The following is a 22,217-nucleotide window of genomic DNA, read 5'->3' on the forward strand; positions in this document are numbered from 1 at the left end:
CTTCTAATGGCTTTATTTATGTAAAATTATGTTTGTTAAGCATTAAATATGATCTGATTTGATTAGTGCTTCGTTTTCTTCTATTTTGAAAAATAATAGTCAAAAAATTGTAATTGTGTACCTGTAGTGATAGAAAGCATTTGAAATCACTTTTTATTGACAAATAGAGTAATAAATTGCCAAATGTCCAAATACCTAAATGTTCAAATTCGCAAATATATAAATTTCTAAATATCTAAATTCCGAAATATTCAAATTCTCAAATATCCAAATTTTCAAACATCCAAATTTTCAAAATTCCCAAATTCCCAAATTCCAAATTCTCAAATTACCAAGTATAAAAACGACAAAATTTGTAAATATACAATCGAGTGTAAAATTTGAAAATTTGAAAAATTTTAAATATTGGTACTTAAACTTCCAAATCTCTAAACCAGTCATATATTACTTCAGAATTCTATTTGTACGTTTAGTTCTCCTGCTAGAAGTACGTCACGATTCCCTAACTCGCTGTGTGTTAGAAGTCAGAAGCGCGTAATTAAGTAAACAAGAATGAATAATTATTCGTATCAAGAAATGGTAGACATACACTTAATGTATGGCCTTGTTGAATCTAATTCAGTCAAAGCTAGATGTTTATACGCGAATCGTTCTCTCATAGACGTCTACCAGATAAGAAAACATTTCACAGATTAGATGAACGCTTATTATATACAGGTTCGTACAAAAAGCAAGTACCAATTAGCAGTAAACTACTTATATTTATTCTAATGAACACAACATTACAAAATGTTCAATTTGTTTCTTTCGTTTCAGTCCTTGGCTTTAAATATCGCAAACATACAAACAAATAAACTTTTGTTATGTACACTTTGTATAACATTAAAAAATACATTATTTACGAACATTACATTTGAAACATAAAATTACATTTAAAAAATCTCCATTTATCAGTAAATAATGTGAATGTTAAATCCATATAGATGTTGCTAATAAATTACACTACATTTCCTCTTTCCTTCTTTTTTATTAAATACGAAGAAACACCGGTCCATTATCATTAACACCTTGTACATACTTACACGCAGAAAATTTCATTAACTTTGAAAATTCTTACAAGATTTTCTTTGAGCAAAAATATACCTTGCAGTCTGTTCTGATGGCATTGAAATTTCACATCAGATAAAATATTTGTATCATTAACATTGCAAAAGATTTAAATGGATTATCTTCATAGTATATTTATGTTTTTATAGTGTCTTCGCGATTTAGATCTTACCTTTATGTTTTTATTGTATCTCTAAGATACCATTTTGGTATCTTTATGTCCGTATATCTATCTGTCATATCTTTATGATTTAAATATTACTTTAGTATTTTTGTGTCTTGAAAGTATCTTTACGATTTAGATATTAGTCTTTGTGTGAAATGATTCGTATACTCATAAAATTTTGCAGTTTTTCGAAACCTTTTGTATATCATAACTGCGAAGTCTCTTGCCTTTAAATTCTTAATATTTTCAGGATTGACTTTCGACACATTTGTACGACACTATAACAGATCGCTTAACTCGTTTTATCTAATCAAGTGAACATTATACCGCAATATAAAACGCAGAAATTTTACTGTCAATATCTTTTTAATCTTACAAAACACATAGCATTATGTAGCACACGTAAATCGATAAAAATACGAGGTACGCGTTCCATAAATCTTGTCTTCGGGTTATTGATAGATACGTTGATTTTTCGATAGTCCGATATGTAAGTGAAAAAAAAATGGATTCCGGTTCTAATCACCAACTAAGCGTAACGAATAAGGATATTTAATTAAATCAATTCGCGCTGATACGAGATATGTAAAGAATATAAGACTAGAGAAATTCTTGAATTTCCAGTGAAGGAATGCTAAGCAAGTCATTTAGGCGTTAATAAATATGAAACAATGTGCATAGTTTAATGCATCTGGTATGGATAATTATTCGTGTAATGGGCAGCGGCATTTCTTTGAAACAGGATTTGAGTACAGTTACTTCTACGAAAGCACCGGTCAATTAATTCCAATTAACGTATTATTCCGTTAATTAAGAAATCTCGTTATTGCATAAAATATCACTGAATGTACTTATCTGTTTTCATGATCACTTCGTTTTACGTAAGCTGGAAAAAAGTTACAATTTATGTTTGGCATAAACACGTGTAATTATTGTAAATGAATAGTACGTACTTTACAAGTTGTAAAAGGACTGAAAAAAGAACATTCCTCCTTCGCTTCAACATCGAGTAAACAACTCCGTGTGTTCGGTTACAAGAAATCTTTTAATATCACACTATTTGCGAATACAATAGCTCGATTAACGGTTTTCATAGTTTCATAAATCGGAATCGGTTATTTGAGCTTGAAATCGAACGAACTGAAGAGGAGACATTTACAGAAAGACTTATAAGATATCTATAAAGGGAGGTCGGACAAAACTGTGGTTAATCGAAAACTCTGATGTTGATTAAGATCGTAGGTAATCGCAATCCAATCAAGGTTTATTACAGATTAATCAAGATGCTATTACAGCATAAACAGTAAGTTTATAGTAAGAAAGTAGTGTTAAACGATCAAAAAAAGGTCATCCACTTTCAGTCATATTGTACCGTGGGAAGTCACCGTTGCAACTAAGAATAAAAATATTGTGCATCCAAAGAGAAGTTTATTTAATGAAATTTTGTATCAGATATTAGTAGTTTATTAAGAAATCTTCAAATTAGTAGCCAATTGCAATTTAATGTGTATAGACTAATATTAGCTGTAATTTACTCAAAGTTAAATGAACTTAACATGTAAGTTGATTGAAAATAACTTCAGATGGCGGTAAATACGTGTGTTCTTGTGTAGCCGATAAAGGTGTAATCGCTCTTTACCACGGTTCTTTTACAAGATTATAATTATTGCAAACGATAGGTTTTAAGTATGTAAATAATACACTTACATGGTAATTATATGGTAAATATGGTATACTGTAAAATTATAGTTATACAGTTACAGTTATACAGTTATAACAGTTATAATATTATACAGTTGCACAATTATATAGTTATACAGTAAAATTTCAAGTGTATCAGCGTTTATGTACAATTTAGGAACAACTATTCTTTCAACTATTTTTCAGAAATTATTAGTAAATTTATTTATGTATATTTGTTTACTAATGTAATATACAAGTTTTACAGATATTTAAAATTTGCCTTTAAGGCAAATTTTTATATGACTAATATTTGGGAAAGAGGTTATTCGTGTATTTGTATTGTATAATTTTTGTTTCTCCGTCAATTTGAAGAATCCTTTATTCTACTTTGCAGTAACGAAATGACACGTTTATTCATTTTATGTGTATTTTTAACAAAACAGTTTCCCTATCAGACTCTATTTTATAATAAAAAATTCACGCAAACATGGATGCGCGATAAATTCGAAGAATTATAGCGAATAGCGTTTTTACCTTAAACCACGAATTCCCAAGATTCTTTTTAATTTTTGCTAGTTGGACAAAATTGTAAATCCCAAAATATTTGGTGGATGACAAAGTGTTATAGGAAAATATGTTGAAATCTATAAAAAGTTATGAGGAAAAGATTTATTCTAAGTTTATAACATTACCTATTCTTTATTTATAAAAACAATTACATTTTAGTACATGCTGTTTATTAGTACATTTCTAAAATAATTAAACAGAAGTAACAAAATAATTTCTAATAAAGAAAGATTAATAACTTAATTACTATAAAGTTTAATTGAAGTTAGTGGTTCTAAGAATTATTTTTAACTCGAGTCCATATAAGCGGACACATTCGTGGCCATATATCCGGACAAAACTGTATACAATCTATACAGTACGCAATCTGTACAATAACAAAATATATAATATCTATATAATAATAAGATATATGACATATAGTACTTCTTTAACTAAATAATTCTTCATCGTAACACAACAAAATTTAATTTTTTGTAATTGTCAAAATGTAAATTACTTCTACAAATTCAAAATCGTGCTAATATTGCAGATTGTATTTGTAATATTCGCAGGTCATAATTGTCCCAAGGGACACTTTGGGAAATGTTTTCTACCTACAAAAGAGCATCGTGTTCGATATTACACTGTTCTCCGATCAAAAGTAACGCACATTATTGATTCTTTCATCCGGTTTGATTGACTGGTAGAAAAGGACATCAACTATGAAATGGCTTAATAATTTAGCCGTGAACGTGCTGGCTGTTCGAACACTTGCGTGTGTCAGCGTAGATTCAAAGCCGTATTGGAGAATCCCGTGGAAGGAGGTTGCTCGGTGAGTTATGGACTCGACGGGACAACGTGGCCGCCGCAACATTAATTGGTTCTATCGCCCAAACGAACACATGTCGGATTACTCGTCTCGCTCCGTTGGTACATATACATACGTCAGGCGGCAGCACCATCACCGAAGAAGAAAAAGAAGAAGAGAGAAAGGATGGGAAAGAAGAAGATGAAACAGCAGCAGCGGCGAAGCGGTAGAAAAAGAGCAAGAAATAACAGTGGAACGAGAAAAAGGAAGAAGGAGATCGGGACAAGTCTGTCCTTTCATTAATCAACGATTAAGCCTCTGGCCTCGGCCTTTATGAATTATTATGATACCACATCTCACGACATCGCCATCAGTCACGACTCGTCGTGTATCTCGGTAACTATCTCCGGGGCCGACTGACAGACGGGTTTACATTTATCACCGTCATCTTTTCAGCATGCTTGATTTATCTTCTCTGCATTATCATTTGGCACTTTGACATTTTGTTTGAACGGATAACAGCGGCTAATGTCGTTTCGCCTTCGGTCCAGATACATGCGGAATACCCGTATCTCTCTTGGAAAGCTACACACGTACGAGACTGTACGGTTGTATTTCGATTAACGCCATGAAACTGACAAACTTTAAGCTGTCAAGAAAATAGCAGGTCACGAACAGCACGAACGAAAATTGATGCGATGTAATTTATGTAATACGACGATAATTGATGAACGCTTTATGAGTTTGTGTTGGAAGCCTGATTTCTTCTCGAATAAACGTCTTCAGAATTTTATCAACCAACGAAATTATTCTATTCTGATCCTACAGATTATACGCAGCAAACATTCGAACAATTGCAAGGATTATTCGGATGCAAAAGAAATTGTTAATAATAATGGTATTTATAATTCCGTCAATATAAGTATTGATTAAAATTATGAACACGGTAGAAAATGTAACATTATCACTGATAAAATGAATTATTTATTTATCAAGATTTTGCAACATATATGTATATTGTTACATATTGTAGCTATTTCATGCGCGATAAACACTATCATAATTTTTTAATCTTTTTGTACACGATCGAACCTGCTATGGAAATGTATAAACTGTTTTCACCTTGAAAAACGAGTTCTTTTATCGCCTGAATCTACAAAATAATTGTACTTATCTTGATTTACCGTTTATGCTTCTAATAAAATAGAGAAAATGTTATGCTGACAGAAGATATTGCTTTGAACTGTGACTATAAAATAAATGTTAACGCGCACTACGGTTTGACATAAATTGTAGTATTTACCAAGAGAGTTTTTTTTTTCGCGAGCATTAAGCAGTAAATAAATTCATTAATTATTTATATTCGCGATATCTCCTTTATCCATCACTGTTCGATAATGGCGGGGAATTCATTAATCAAATCCGATGACGGTTTAACGGGATGAAATTAATGCTTATTTTTTTCTCAACCGCAATTAATATTTCGTTACAGATAACGTTAACTTAGCAAAAAATATCTAATGATTGTATAATGGCGGTTAATCGAAATATTATAGTACTCATCGTATAAAGATAAAAATTAATGTAACTTAATTTATCTTGTAATATTGTTGATCCTTTCAATTTTCAGTTTTTTCAGTTAAATATATATTTCTAATTCTTGTATATTTTGTAAGATTTATTTGCGGATGTTTTCTTCTCTCACTATTCATTTTCGTTCATCAAAAAGTCCTAATATTTATAATTAATTTAATTTTACATTTATGTATTATTTATAATATTGTATTATAACCAATAAGCTTTACAGCGTAACTCACAATTCTTATATTAATAAAAACGATATTACGTATCAAATTAAAATCGTACAAAATTAAAACAGCTGAATAAATGAACATCCTATGATTGAAAATATATTAAGTTGTCCTACAAAAATGATAACTATTATTTACAATGTAAAGAGCATGTAATTAATTAATTTTGCGTCGAAAGCAATTTACAGCCACGAACCATTAAATTGTGACTCAACACGAAATTACTATAATCACAAAGCAGATAAAAGAAACAGAAGTGGCACAACAGTCGACAAAATTGTACACTTTCTACGAGAATTCTATCCAGAAAGATACTTTCACGCTGTCCTTAATTGAATTTATGTACCGTTCTATTTCATGTTTCAGATTTTCATGGCAACGTTCGATAAATCTGTCGACATTACAATCATAAGCGTAAATTACTGTCAAACGAATGACCCAATAAAAAGAAGTTGATGTTGCGAGAAGAAGAGAGAGGGTTAGGATTAACGCTAATCAAGAATAAATTATAATCATACTAACACCCTGTTCACGGCCTCTGGGTTTTCGTTTATGGCGGACAGAAGAGAAACGAAGGGATAGAGAAGAGGAATGCTTTAATTTATTGGACGACCGAAAAGACATTGCACGTAAGCGCATAACTTGTATTTATCAGAATCTGACCGTTTACTCAGAAACATATTACCGGCTTATCTGCTGGCCAGATAGCTACTTTATTTTAGAGACTTTTATTACACATGCCGCGGTATTCCGTATTTCATATATTGGGCTCATGCTAATGTACACGTAACATTTTATTTATTACATTATTTCATGCTCTTTTATTCGCTTTTAAACAGTTAATTCATTTTTGAATAGTGCGATGTTCAATTATATCTCAAACTCTTAAAAATGTCTTTCATGTGTAGGGGATATCGATTTAGTACAATTGAAAACAGGACAAGTTAGTTCTATTTTTATTTAAATTTAAGTAATCATTTTTCAAATATTTTATTTCAATAATATCCAAGTTTGGTCGCTAATTAAGGAGTTATTTTTACAGTCATGTTCTAGGAATAATATTTTGATAAGAATGGAGCAACGAAAACAGTTGGAGTTAAATCGCATCGGTCAATTTTTCGAAACGCTTCCCTCCGGATATATGGCCCCACGTGGTCTTAAACAGTGTTCATGTACCCGAACATCAGTGTACATAAGTAATGTTACGAAGAATGAGCGCTAACAAACTAAAACAGTATTAATAACTGTTCATAAATTACAGCTGTATTAATAACTGATAAAGATATTAATGACTAGACTTATTCAATAAAATTAATAAAAAAGTTCTTGTCATTTTTTGCACCGTGAACAAATTTTCACACAAATACTTCAAAACTCCAAGTTCATTTTGCAAAAAAGTAGCAGAATAAAAAGTGTATTATTTTCCGTCTTTACCACGTATTCCTCCGTGTTTCGGTTGTACATCAGATCAGAAACAACCTGTATCCGAAAGAACACGTAGATAAAATCCACGGATCCCTGGTATAACACTCGAAAGCAAGGCAACGAGATAGTAAGCATATAGGGTCCCTATAATATAGGGAGAGAAAGAAGATGGAGCAGGGTACCGCTTATTTACTCAAGCCACGAGTTGATGTATGGTCCGCTGCTGGACGTTGTCGGTGCCTTTCATTTGGCCGCCTCATGCAGAGACAAGAGATAACCTCGCCTCTGATCAACGACTCTCTACTCTACGGAGTCTCTAAAGGCCTTCGCTACATGATCCAAGCATGGGGATGGCATGAATCTCGAGGTATTCGTGGCGGAATCGAGGCTCTAGACGCGGATCGTGTAATGGACAATGGAAGGATCGTTTTTCTTTCCTGACTTTTCGACCGGTTCTCCTTCGGCTATATCTACGCAACTTTTGCTGGCCAGCAATTTGAACAGCAGCCAGGTTTCAACGCTAACGCCATAATTAACCTCTTGCACCAGTATTCTTGGATGACGCTAGCATACGTTTCAATTGATCGTTCGCTTTTGGATGACGTTAATGACTCATTGTGAATGAAATGGTCGATTTATTCGTTAATACTTCTGGTACAGTCAAGACTAAATTATTGTATGCTCAAAATCCTAAACGGACAAGTATCTAAATCGTAGACTCTCTAGTTATATAAATCTTCATGTCAAAGTCACTACAGGATCTCTATCAAGATTCCTATAATACAAGTTACCTATGTTTTCAAGATCTCCACGTTCTAAAATCATGTATCTTAAAATCTATAAGAAGGTGTTTATTAAAAACAAAACATTAAATGAATCCACTTTTCAAAATGATACTATATCAATCACATCAAGATTCTTTTCAGTAGACCTGGCAATGAAAGTCGCCATTCGAAGTTAAAAATAATTTTACATTATTTTGCATATTAAACAAGAAAGGTATTCTTGCAGCATCAGAAAATCGAGCAGATGACATTATCAGTACTCAAGTGTTCGGGTTGTTCGCATTGTAACGGAAACCACAGCGGTACATCGAAAGGCTGAAGATCAGCAATGGTACATTTCGTAACCGAAAGACCGAAAGATAGATATCGTATTCGGAGGATTTGCATCCATTACATTGTAGGGGGTCTTAACATATCGTCGTTGAAAATTAGCCGATCTGTTGGCAGTGCGGTATGCATGCACACGAGAAACGGGGCGCGAAACTGCACTTGTGGTCTTCGTTCCACAATACGTGTACCTTCACATTTCGAACTCCAACAACGATTCGATGTTGGAATGCTCAACCACTTGTGGGGACCACCGATGCCCAGCGAGTCCATTTCCATTGTTACCGGTTATATCTGTAGCCGGTCCGCGAGAATTCCATACCCTCGTCGCGCTCAGATTCGATTCGACTGCATTTTGCAACATTCCCAGCAGTTTCTCCTGTTTGCATCGCTCGCATTATTCCTACGTCGGTCCGTGACCACAGTCAGGTATTAGATATCTTGTAATCGTTCAGCGAATCTTTTGCCCTACAGAGAAGGTACAAATACCCCTCACATTTCTTGACATATCACAAAAATTCAACACAGTAGTCACATTTATACAAGTCCATGAAAATATATAAAAGTATACATATACTGCATAAATGTGCTCTCTACAGAACTTTCGATTTAAAATTCTTTTTTGGCGCAGTCAAAATTGTAAAGTAATATGAGGTTTTACCTTTGACAGAAATATTAAAGTGAATAAAGTAAGTTGAAATGTGTGTTTTGTATTCAGATCCTTGTCTATGCAAATTATAATTGTACTGAAACTTCAAATAGTAGCGTGTTTAAAACTCGAGTAAGATTTATCACCCTGCAACTGCGTGAGTTAGACTCGACAAACTATGTCAAGGAGTAAAAGCTCGATCTACTATAAATAAATATAAACACTTATCCCACATTCCATTAAGCATATTTTAATTTTAATTTCATTTCACACGTTTCAGACATTATTGTTCGTATCACATCCCCGCAAAAGGTACACATATTTTCTCGAAATCAATTCTGTCAACGATCATATAGGAAATCGGTATCCGAATCCGTAATCAGTGTACGAAATTCTGTTAGAAGGATATTGGAAAATGCTGTTGCAGTCGTGGTTTTTTCACGATTATTTGAAGATTCTCGGTCCGTAGGATATCAGTCAATTAAAGTTAGAATGAAGCGGAGGCCGCAGAAACACCACATGAATTTAAACCGCACAGGGTGGCGACGAATTCTTTTGGCGGCACAGAAAGCAAAGGAAAGAGACACGGAAGAGGGGTGGAAGCGGTTTCGATGAACAGAGAACCGCATTGTTTGTCGCGGAAGGCATCCTCCGCTGTCGGCTGTCACCGGAAACATTCATTACGCCGCGTCGCCTGCTAGGGATCACTAATGTATTCGACGAGAACGACGTGGATGTTTCTGCTGTAACGTTTTCGAGAGACCCGGCGCTTCGTTGAATCGGAAATTCATATGGACAAAGAAACCACCGGAGGACTTCTTTCCCCTCTTGTATGTATAAGGGAATCAATCGAACGTTTAACGCCTTTTCTTTCCATTGAATTTTTTCGTTACATCAATTTTCAACATTCTCTGCAAATTAAAATTCTTGTGTTAGGAAGATTTGGACCTCTGGCGGACAAACTGAGAAATTCTGTCTCTTTGTAAGAAGGGACTAGTGATTTGTAAAATTGTCGTTCAACGATAGTAATTATATTATTATATAAACATTATTTTAAGAATAAAATACTACTTGAAGAATAAACGATATTCAAGAAGTTGTGTTGTATAGTTTTATTGTAAAACCCTCAGCAATCATTCAACCGGTCCCGCATGAACATCCCGCCTAGCACCCGTATGAAGCTTCAGTATTTAAAATGCTTTGCATAAATTTTTATTCTGGGGCTATAAATCGAGTAGAATAATGATACGTTACATAAACATCCATCCGGCTAGAAACCGCGATGTACTATCACCTGAGCACATACTCTATAATCCTTTCTGGTGCACATACTAAGTCTCTCAGCATGCTCGTTTGTCCCGGTTTGCGTACAGAGTCGGTGCTAACAAAGAAGGTCTGCCAGTTAAAAAGGAGTTGAAACGAGCGAGTACAGAGTTTATAGGTTCTCGGAACGGTTCGACATGGTTAAGTCAAATCGAAGCGCGAATACTTTCCATAACCGTCACTTTCTTGGAGACCAGTCGATCGAACAAGGGAGCAAGTAAGAATAGCTTAGCTAGGGACGTTAGAATCGTCGTTGGCGGGTGTTTTGAGCTGTTGGAGTCTGATAGTGAGAGGAAAGAGCGTTTTCTCGATCGTAGCGATGTTGCTAGCAGACCGGTTGTTATCCAACCGTAAGTATACAGAACAGCGCGAGGGGGAAGTACACACATCGGCACCAACTGTGTAATTTGAGGGTAATTCCGTGAGTCGTATAACCTGTAGGTAATGCCGGCAGGCAGGCAACCAGCCAGAGAGTGCATCAGTGCGCTGCTCGTTTCGTTTAATTGGTCGTTCCCGGGTTTACGAGGTTTCAACCGAGGCGCTACGAGAGGATGCTACACGTTGCAAAGGATGGTTGAACTGCCAACCACCGGCTAAAATCTACGCTCAGAGTTTCAAGCATCGCTAGCAAAGCTTTCATCAAAAGTTCCGTATACAACGGAAATCTGTAGGCCCGTTTTCAAAATTTATACGGTTTCTACTTTTCGCTAAATGCGTCTTTTAACAGCTCCGCCGGATATAGTCATGTAGTCGGGTTATTCAAGTTATGTAATTGTGGGGATTTTAAATAACATAAGGTTGCAATTGTTTAAGCATTGACAGTTTAGTAATGTGTCAAGATATTTGCATTATCGCCGAATTTTGGTCTTAAGATTTTGTGTAAGGCAGCCTTTAAGTGCAAAAGATAATTACAACACACTCTGCAATTACACTCTGTAAGGATACATCTGCCCTGTTTCTGAATTGTCATATTAGTAATACTTAATGTGCATGCAATGACAGAATGTATTAGTCAATATACATTAAAGTGTATAATATTATTTATTAATTTATAAACATCACTGAATATACCGAATAGAGCACACTATTTCAGTGATCTCAATTTTAACATATCTCATGTATAACACACGTCTTTCTGAATAATTTTTTACTAACTTTTACTAACTTTTTAGAAATTCTACCTTTCCATAAAAAATGTTAAATTATACCTGCTGATAATTATTTTATATATAAAAATTAAAAATCTGAATATACTTGAAATTGTGCTCCCCTCTGTCTGCGTCCATTACCTACCCTTACCAAGTCTCGTGAACTAAATTGCTGAAGATGAAGACACCGAAATTAAACGGGCGATTAGAATTTAAACGAGCTTACTTTAAAGTTAAGTAGAAGGGCTAAGGCTCGAAAATCATCGTAAGTATACTTTTCGAGCCAATACCAGAACGTGTAGGGTACGTAGGTAGGAAATGCGAGCAAGAGGGTTTAATATCACTAGCCGAGATAGAAGCAATAAATGCTTGTCAAGTAAATCAGGATGAAGCGCCATCGAGGAGCGCGTAATGGCCGCATTAAGTGAATAACTCACGGTTGCAATGTTAGACTCCGGGGCGCAACGTGAGCTGTGCGTTGGACTGTTAGGAACTGTTAGGGGTGATAGCGGTGCCATCAAACAACTTTACGGCGTTAAGAGCTACCGAGACCGACTATTGATGCATTACCAACCTAATTTCAACCAAATACCGGTACGCGCGCTGTCTCCCGACGAAACGTGTACATTAACCGTGCCGATGCTAAATCATTCTATTCCCTTCGTACTTTAATAGAATATAAAGACCTTACCTGGTTATTTACAATTATAGGGAAGTTGGAATAATTTTTGATACATAAATGCACATTTAATACTAAGATTACTGAATTGGTCAAATGACTGCTTCATAAATTTTTTATTTTAAGTTACAAACTTTGTTACGATGCTATTCTTATTTTAAAATTTACTACATAAATTACATATGAATTTTTTAAAATAATCCATTGTTAAATATTTTTAAAAAGTTTACCAATTCTTCGGAATCCTTTGCAATAGAAATAAATATCGTTAAACTTTTATATTTATTGTCAATTTAATCTAAATATCATTAATACCTTTTTTAATACACTTTTTGAGGAGACTATACTATCTCGAATAATTGGTAGCCTTACGAATGGTCATTTCTCTTCATTATATACTTTTATGGCCTGTAATAAATTTTCGTGGCTCCATTTCGCCTTCTTCGTAGTATTTTTTTTTTTATAAATCCGTGACATCTGGATGAGAAGAAAGTAGTGTTAAAACCTACCTACATTTCTAAATTTCAAAATTCTTATATTTCTACATTTTTAAATTCCTTCTTTGGATTTCTACCTTTCTCGATTTCTAAATTTCTAGATTTCGGGATTTCTAAATTTCTAGATTTCTAGATTTCTAGATTTCTAGATTTCTAAATTTCTAAATTTCTAAATTTCTAAATTTCTAAATTTCTAAATTTCTAGATTTCTAGATTTCTAGATTTCTAGATTTCTAGATTTCTAGATTTCTAAATTTCTAAATTTCTAAATTTCTAAATTTCTATGTTTCTAAGTTTCCAAGTTTCCAAGTTTCTAAATTACTGAAATCCTAAATGTTTAAATTTCTGTACATATATCTAAACCTCTACATCTCCAAATTTCCGGAGATTAAATGTCCAACTATGAAAATTCAATTCAATTGAAAATTTCGTCTTCAACTTAACACCCCTCTACGCACCCTATACCAATGACCTAATAAATCATTTGATACGTTTCCTCCATTTCCAAACACAAAAAAAGTACTGCCTCACCCTGTACAATTATTAAGTTCGGATTATGAGCATCGTCTCCATTACAGAGGAGGGTTAGATAAAGTTATACTTGATAAAGAAATTACGAGGTGGCAGTTGCATCCAAAGCAGTTAAACCGCGGTACATAAGCAGAAATAATTCACGTCGGTAGCAAAGTGACATCGTTTACACCGAACGCCTCTGCCCAAGCCATTCTTTCCCTTTGGTATCCCGTTCTTAGAATTAGTGACACGGAAAACATGGCGACGGCGTGTGCAGAGACACAGAGAGCGCGATATAGCAGGAAAACAAGTGTAAGAGCGCAGGAACCGAGGAATATATTTATAGCCGCCTCGAGCTATTAAGATAATTTATCGGGGCCATTACCGAACAAACGAGAGCATTAATCTATTCTAGCTTCATAAAGAGAACTTCGTCGACGATTTTGTAGCCTGCGCGCCAAACGAGCACTTCGGAGTAAATTGATGGATCCCCCTGACCTGGCTGAGGACCCTCTGTAAATTGCTCGTAAATTTTTATTTATTCCGCCGCAAATAAAACTGCTATAAGGGGGAAAAGAGAAAGGAACGGTTCTTTCTTCTGCACGCTTGCATCATCGTCATTTGCCGATTCCTAATAGCATCGGCGATTTTCCACCGTCGTAACTTTTAATCGACTCGATAGCGAGATCTTCACAGTTTGTGATTATTCGATATTATACACATTTACCGTTATTCCAAATAAAACCATCGACGTTTATAAGTCTGTAGCAGAAGAGAAACAGGCCGTTTCTAAATTGATGAAAATCAAACGAGATGTGTATTGTTAGTCGGAGACTTCGATTTTAGGCGATTTAGGGGATAAAGAATTATTTGATCGAAGCTTTATACATTTCGTGAAATTTTATAGGCTGGAAATTTTTGATCGAGTAGTGACAATTTTAGACAGTCACTTTATTATTATTAAAATTAGATTTTTCATATTATGACACTTTTAATGGCTGCCACTGAAAATGAGGTTATAATAGGAGAACTTACTTTCGTTCTATTTTTTCATTAATTGGACATACGAGATTTATTTCTTCACCATCGTAGTTTACGTGAACACATTCATAATACATTATACACATCCATCGTTATATATGCAAATTAACCGACAAATGTACTTCGTCTAAATGGACGAAGAAATATGTTGAATTTCCAAAAATATAAGAAAAATAAATTACAAAATTAATTCCTTGTTCACCAAGGACATAGTAGGGATTTTTTTAGAGACCCCATGTTTGGAGATAATAACATTATAATTATATTCACATATATGTATTTATATATAATATATATTATCAGCTTCAAGGTTGAATCTTCGTTTAATGTACAGCTTGTCTCTTGCGTGCACTATAATCTAGGAAAATAGTTACACTTGGCATTGCTGTTATTTCCAATTTAATCAGCCCACTTAAAAAATGCGACGTATTTTCCAAACGATTGCTCAAGATATTTCATTAAATTCAAAACAAATATTTTCATATTTGTATACTCAGCTATTATAATGTGGGATAAACATGCTTACGAAGTTTATAACAAAGATAAGCTGAGGTCATGTAGTAGTCTTTATATTGAACTTTTCTATGAGCTTTCTTATCATTTACCCTATCAGTTATTATCATTTACTAATTCTAGAAATTAGACATAATTTGAAATAAAAAAAGGATGAAGCAAAATATGCTTGAATATTCACGCTCTTCCATAAAAATCAACCGAGACTTAACAAATATTCTGATAAGAAATAAACCGGTTCGGTTTGCTACGGTTAGTGTTGACCATGTGCAATAAGCATAGAATAATTTATAAACGATCAATAAACTACTGATAATGAGAACTTTCGATAACTCATTATCATTTGCTGTTCACGATAAACCGAAATTAATCCATAGATTAACGTTTCATCGACTGATAATCGCAGCAATCGATCGAGCCGGCTGCGTAACATTTATTATGTTACAAACAAGACGAATCAAGATTTCGAAAGATTGGAAACAAGTCAAGGGATATTAGGAAAGTTCCCGTGGCTGAACGAAACTGATCGATAAAGCCGGTGAATCAAGATCGTGTAAGGAGATAAAGCAGTGTGCAAGGTACATCTGCCGTCAGAAATGGTCGAGTAGGCCGGAAAGGATCCCGTCGAATCCCAGTGGCGTGACGGGCTGCCTACACGTTGCCGGGTCTGCATTGATCAAAGCGGCAATTACTGTCATCGTAATATTACTCGGGACGTTACTCGGAACGAGGGTAGAGCAGAGAGGCAGAACTAAATCCACCCTCCGCTTCTCCATGCCTCGATGCTTTAAACCTGCTAGCTAGCGGGTATTCAATCTCTTTTGCAAATTGTCGAACAATTCAATTAACACTGAATTTCAAATTATAATGTAGTCGAACATTTATGCCTCGAAAGTCCCTTTGTAACATTTTATTCTTTTCTGATTTGCTGCTGCGTTCACACTTTGCCTGCCACGTCGTCCACATATGACTGGCAATTGAAAATTTTACCGGGTATTTTTGATTAATGAATTTTGAGATATGTTCACAGTATTTTTATTATTCATAGTTGCAAGTAATTAATGTGTCTCCTATTAGGTAAATGAGCAAACTCTTAATAGTACAGGTGATTCATAGGAAATTTAGGCCTCACCTATGGATGACGTGGCAGTCAGCGTTAAATTTTCATACGAAAGTGCCATTAAGAATTCTCTATGATACTAAAGATGTATTAACCTATGTTCTTAAGATTATTTCAGTTATGTAATTGGAAATTTAATTATTAGTGGCTTGAAATTATGAATAATAAATATAACAAAATATTTTGATGACACATAAGAACGTAAAATATTCATAATAAAATTTTCAACTGCTTCAAAATAACTTAAAACGACTACTTGATTTATTTGAAACATTTGCATTTAGAAAATTATTCGAGATTTTATAATACATACATTCTATGTTAAATACGCTAAAATAGATCTAAATATATTCCAAGACATAAATATGATTAAAATCGGTTTAATATTTCATGCTAAACGGTAGTAACATTTACCAAATTGATATGACACGATCAAAGTCGGTCCAAGAATATTCGCAAGGATATTGTGCCTTAATCAAAACAGATTCAACATCGATTTTTATTTCCGACGCGCAGCTGTCAAATTATGCACGTTTCCTTGCATCCAAGCACACTCTGTGCCAAAATGTGAAAACATAAATCTAAAGACAGATAACTGTAGGTTGTAATCAATTTAAGAAACACTGTCGCTGACGTGTACTTTCGAAATAATTCGTTCCCCAATTGAATTACGAGCGAAATACTCCGGGCAACTGCGAAACGACAATTCTTACGTGTTCGCGATACAGAGCACTCATGACATTAATCAATTTAATTACATTCTGATTGTGCTTCAACGAAATTTAACTTTATACCACAGATTTTCCATGACACTTTTATTCGAAACGATGTACTTACACGTATTCGTTGTAAATTATTTTAAGCTTGTATTTATTATCGAATTACATTGTCGCAGCGATTAAATGAATAATAAGGCAATTTATCAAATAAATATCGATCATGCTAATTTCAATTTTTACACGGTTTTAAATTAATGAATACTGCGTAATACACAGGGTGTTACCTGTAAAGCTACTCACGATTTTTCTCCCACTACATGTAACACATAGAGTGAATTGGATAAAATGTAATCTGTATTCTTCGAAACCATCTAATGTCCACTTTATTTTGTTTAATTAAGATAACAAATATTTCGACGAATATTATTTTACTTGAAATTAAGCTGAAGAAACAATATTAATTTATTTCTCCCTAAAAAAAAATGAAATTTCTTTCTAAACTAGTTTCATTTTCCTATATAATTAAAATAAACAAATGAAATTCTTGTCTGTCGAAGAATGTTATATTGCACCCAATAATATACAATATTAAATTAAATTTTAACTTCTGAATGTACTAAATATTTCCAAGTAAAGCAAATGTTTCATTGATACAAAATATTCCTAGTAGCGAGTAGTGGAAATATTGTTAAATATTTGTTTACAGTGGAAAAATCATAATATTAATCATTTTCTCATTAATTCAACAATCAATCAATGTTATAAGACGTTTTATTAGTCAGTATCCCTCATGTTTTTACTTCTGTGTGCGTGTATTAGATACTTATCACATTTCCAACCAAATCCATCATGTTATGAATGGATTTCAAGTGTTATGAGGAATACTAACTGATAATACACTTAAACAGCACAGTAATACCAGCTTAACACTCGAGATAACTTCTCAGAAAACAAAGCGTTAAATGAGGTCATCTTAACACGTAATAAGAATAGGAAAACATACAGTGGAGAATATAGAAGTTTTACTTGAATTCTAATTTACTTTCATGTTAAATTGTAAAACTGCGTGCAATAACATATGCTGTTTCAGATCTTGTATAACCGAAAAGGGAGAGAATTTACATAAAAAGGTAGGTCAAAAATAACCAACAAAATTTGTCTGCAGCTTTATTTTCAAAGAAACTTAAACAGTTTTTAATTAATCGTAAAAAATGTGTTTAGCACACAAGAAAATAAAACATGTAACTCTTTCATTGATTGATATTATTAAATAAATCCACCCATTACCAGTAAAGTTTATCAGTTATCCTTCATAGTATTATTGACGTAATTTAGTCGACGATAATAACACACATCAGTAACAATATGTATTATATGGTAAGTAATGAAGATAACCTTTTAGTGACACTAATAAACATGAATGATTATAACTATAGTCTTACTGATATTAATAATTGCATTTATTGATATAGAATATTTGTTAACTGTAAACAAACATTTTTATAAATGTTCAATTTTGAGCGTTCAGAAATGTTCAAATTTTCTCAAAAATTCATTGACTCGGAAATTCATGACTCAGATAAAAAATTGTGAAAAGTAACAATTTTTTCTTCACTACTTTCATCAACTGTAATGTCATCAAACCATAAAGTTTTATCTGATAAATTAATTCTTGCATTTACTAAAAAAGGTCATATCATGTAGTTCAATTATGCAAAAAGTATTTTAAAAAACACTAAAATATTTAAAGCACCCAAAATAAGAAAAAAATCATTTCTTGTAGAAAATTAGTTGTTAGGCGATAATTTGCCCGTAATCTTCCAAGCGACACATTTCAACCCCCCCCGGAAAATTTCCTTAAATTGATCGCTAATTTCTGTGTGACACGGTTTAAATATCAAAGGCACAAGTTGGAGAAACTCGACACGGCAACGGAAACGTGAAACATGGAAGCTGCTGACACAAGGCGATAAATTCGATGCGTTTTCGGAAAGAAAACTAGGATTTCGGAGGGGCTGAACTCGTAGCCGGTCAATAAACGTCAGAAGGCGAAAGACGCAAAGTGAAGTATGGAGGCTTAGTTACGGTGTGGTTTCGTAAAATTCTTAGTGGGATAAAGTTGAAAGCTGCGTCTAATAATGGTATAGTTGCTCGGGGGTCAAACACGTAAAAAGAGGGCGAAGATTTATGACGCACCACGCTTCGCTCAGCGTGAACGTTGGGGATAGAGAGCCCAGCAAGCATTCTGCTAGAAAGGAAACAGCTTACGGTCCCGAAACACAAAGAAAATAAGCCTTGGAAACAAGCGAAACGCAACGCTCCTAGATTGTGCCTCGTTCGAGAAAACTAACCAGGTATGAATTGATTTTTCTCGATCTCTTGTCACCGTCACCGTTTTTCATCCACATCCTTTCAATCGCGCTCAAACGAAGTGACAAAATCGTGTGGCTTCCCTTTGGCTCGTGGCTAACGATTTATTACCGATCGCTTCGAACGTGCGGGATGATTTATTAACGTCTAACAGTATGCTACGGTCTCTCTCTGTCCCTGGGCCTTTATCCTTTTTCAATGCAACCTCATCATCATTTTATTGCACCAGTATACCTAACGTGTACTACGTCGCTATTTTCCCTCAGGAAGTTTCCTTGCTGTATTCGAGTGCAACGTTTTTCTGGATCATTTGAATTTCTAAATTTTTTAATTCGTATAGTTTGAAATTTTCGTTACCGAAGTTTCAAACTATTGTCTCTCAATTTATAAATTTTTTAATTTAGAAACTCAAGTTTTCGAGTCTCCAAATGTTCAGATACCTGATTTTTCATAAATTTCAAATTTCTAAATTTCTTAAATGACCAAATTCTTAAGTTCTCAAATCTTCAAATTTTCAAAGTTTCTTGTATAATATCTACATTTTTCAAATCCCCAAGTTTAACAACTTTGAAGTTCCAAAATTGCCAAGTCGTTCATTTATTTCACGTGAAAGGTATTATATCTAGAATGTTTACTTCTTTACATTTATTGAAATATAATCTTGGCTTTCAAGAATTACTAACATTTCAAGACTTTCAAGACTGTCAAATAAAATTTATGTTAGGTTATTAAATAACATTTAGGTTTAGTTGTTAAATGAAATTTGTGTTAGGCTATTAAATGGAATTTAGGTTATGTTATCAAGTGAAATTTAGATTAAATTATTTAATGAAATTTAGGTTAAGTTATTAAATAAAATCTAGGTTAAATTATTAAATGAAATTTACGTTAAGTTACTAAATAAAATATAGGCTAAATTACTAAATAAAATTGAGGTTAAGTCAAATGAAATTTCTTGAAAACCAAAAACTTCTCGGGAACATCTCCAAATATCAAAAATGATTAAAATTTGGAAGCAAGAACATGGAATGCCGGAGAAAGCGTGTTTTGTACACTGCAATTTCAGTATACACGAGTCCGTTTCTTTTTCTTCTTCTCTCTTCTTGAATAAAGACCTCCCACATATTTCCGTGACTTCCTCGACCAGGTATCCGGCCCACACCACGGGACATCCAACTAAAGGTCGCGCAAAGCTGCGACCTCGAGGTTCGATATCCATTTTCGTGAGGCTACTTCTTCGGAACCGAACGAAGCACACGATTGCAACAAGGTTTTTTGGCAAGTGCACGGTTGGTGGGCAAAGTACGACCTTCCGGTATTTCGGGGTTTAAGGGTCCGCCATAACAAAGCTTCGTAAAAAGTTTTCGGAGAAATGTTGACAAGTTCGATACCAAATATTTTACAACCATCGCTTATTTCTGTGTAGAATTTTCCTTGAAGTTGAAAGTAGATTTGGAGGTCGCAGTTATATTTTTTATTTTACTTTACATCTTCTGATATAAACAAACACCTATGTATGCATACTTCTTACGTTCAGCGTTATACATGTTCTTCAGTAAAATATCTCTAACTTAAAAACATCTTTAATAAGTTCTAACTTATCGCATCGTAAACAATCTCGAACGTATAAAAATAATTGACACAGACTGAATAAATAAATTTTAATTTTAGTTCAATTTTTACCAGGGTACACTCTCTTTCGAAACTTTCGTTTGAAATATGAAACTTGTGAAATGAGTTGTCAGATTTGTACATATTGTAATTTTTACGTTCATTTAAAAGTTAATCGAGAAATGTAGAAAGTTAATTTCTTCAAATTAATGGAAGTTGATGGTAAATTTTACTTTTACACGTAATAAATTCGAATGCACATTATGCAAAGTGTTATCACGCGAGGAACTACTTTAATACCTCTGACATTTTTCTTATCGTTTCACATTGAGTTACCTACAAAATAAATGAATAGAATGTAACGAGGAGAAAGAATTTTTATTTTTCTTGTTGTGAAGTATTTGTACTTTATTTTTACTGTGTTTCATTAACTCTTGTGTCTCTTTATAATAAGTTTGTGATGGAATAACATTAGTAGCTATTAGAAATTTCTTTAAGATGTAAGTGATCAATAATGGAATGTGTAAATAATTATTCAAAGAATTTATAATATCTTTCATGTTATACAATGTATCAAATTTCTACATTCTGTAGAAGATATTGCAGTGTAAAATATATAAAAAATCGCCTCCTTTCAGAACTACCAACTGCATATATCAATAGACTTCGACCATATTGGATTTTTACTTGTATAGCTGACCAGGGTATTTGTCTAACGCAATCATTTGTTGTACGACAGATTAATTAGTTTAAAGACTATATAAATTTTCCGTCAGAGGTTCCAAAAATTCCCAAAAAATCATACTCGCAGTAAGTCGGTCCCCAGACTTGAGAGTCAAACAATTTTTAGAGCGAAAATGTAAAATCTTGCTTTATTCGACTCTTAACTAGCCTAAAGACCCCTAAACAAGCAATACAACAAAATATAGCCTTTTAATTTAAAAATCCATGAAGTACGAAGTAATGTTTACCAAATAGAAAGACAAACATCCTTTCTGACCAAAACAAGATAAACAAGGACCACCTAAAAATCCCCAAAAAATCAAGCTCAGATCCCCAGACTTAACTGTTAATAAGAGTCAGTTCGTGTTACTCGAGGTCGTGAACGTTACTAGACTCACCCTGTATGCAAAGGTAAACATAGTAGATGTTAGAAGGAAAGAGAAGGAGAAGAGAGAGTTGGTGGATGCGACAGAAGAGGAGAAGGAGTAGGGGAGCTCCATCTATTTTCGCCTCCCTGTTGCAAGCAGAAGCAGAATGATTTATGCGGAGCGAGTGCCGCGTCTCCACGCTGCGGGAGAATTCTCGCTTTCAGCTCTGCACCCAGCCGTGTCGCCAGGGTGGCAGACTGTGGCATTGCCTTCACTCTCTCG

The 22,217-nt window shown here is 33.9% G+C and overlaps 1 long non-coding RNA gene across 4 annotated transcripts; it reads left to right on the forward strand.

Moving 5' to 3' along the window:
- The first annotated feature begins 634 nt into the window (after positions 1-634).
- LOC105661783 (uncharacterized) lies at positions 635-10,350 on the forward strand. 4 transcript variants are annotated; one of them, XR_013038494.1, is made up of 4 exons: positions 4,177-4,709; positions 6,491-6,753; positions 7,167-10,140; positions 10,247-10,350. It is a non-coding gene; the product is annotated as an uncharacterized LOC105661783 (long non-coding RNA). The 4 variants fall into 4 exon arrangements; XR_013038498.1 differs by lacking the exon at positions 4,177-4,709 and adding an exon at positions 635-717 and having other exon boundaries at positions 7,167-10,350; XR_013038495.1 differs by having other exon boundaries at positions 4,177-5,211; positions 7,167-10,350.
- Positions 10,351-22,217: the final 11,867 nt, after the last annotated feature.

Source organism: Megachile rotundata, chromosome 1 (assembly GCF_050947335.1).
Source record: "Megachile rotundata isolate GNS110a chromosome 1, iyMegRotu1, whole genome shotgun sequence".
Taxonomy (NCBI): Eukaryota; Metazoa; Arthropoda; class Insecta; order Hymenoptera; family Megachilidae; genus Megachile; species Megachile rotundata.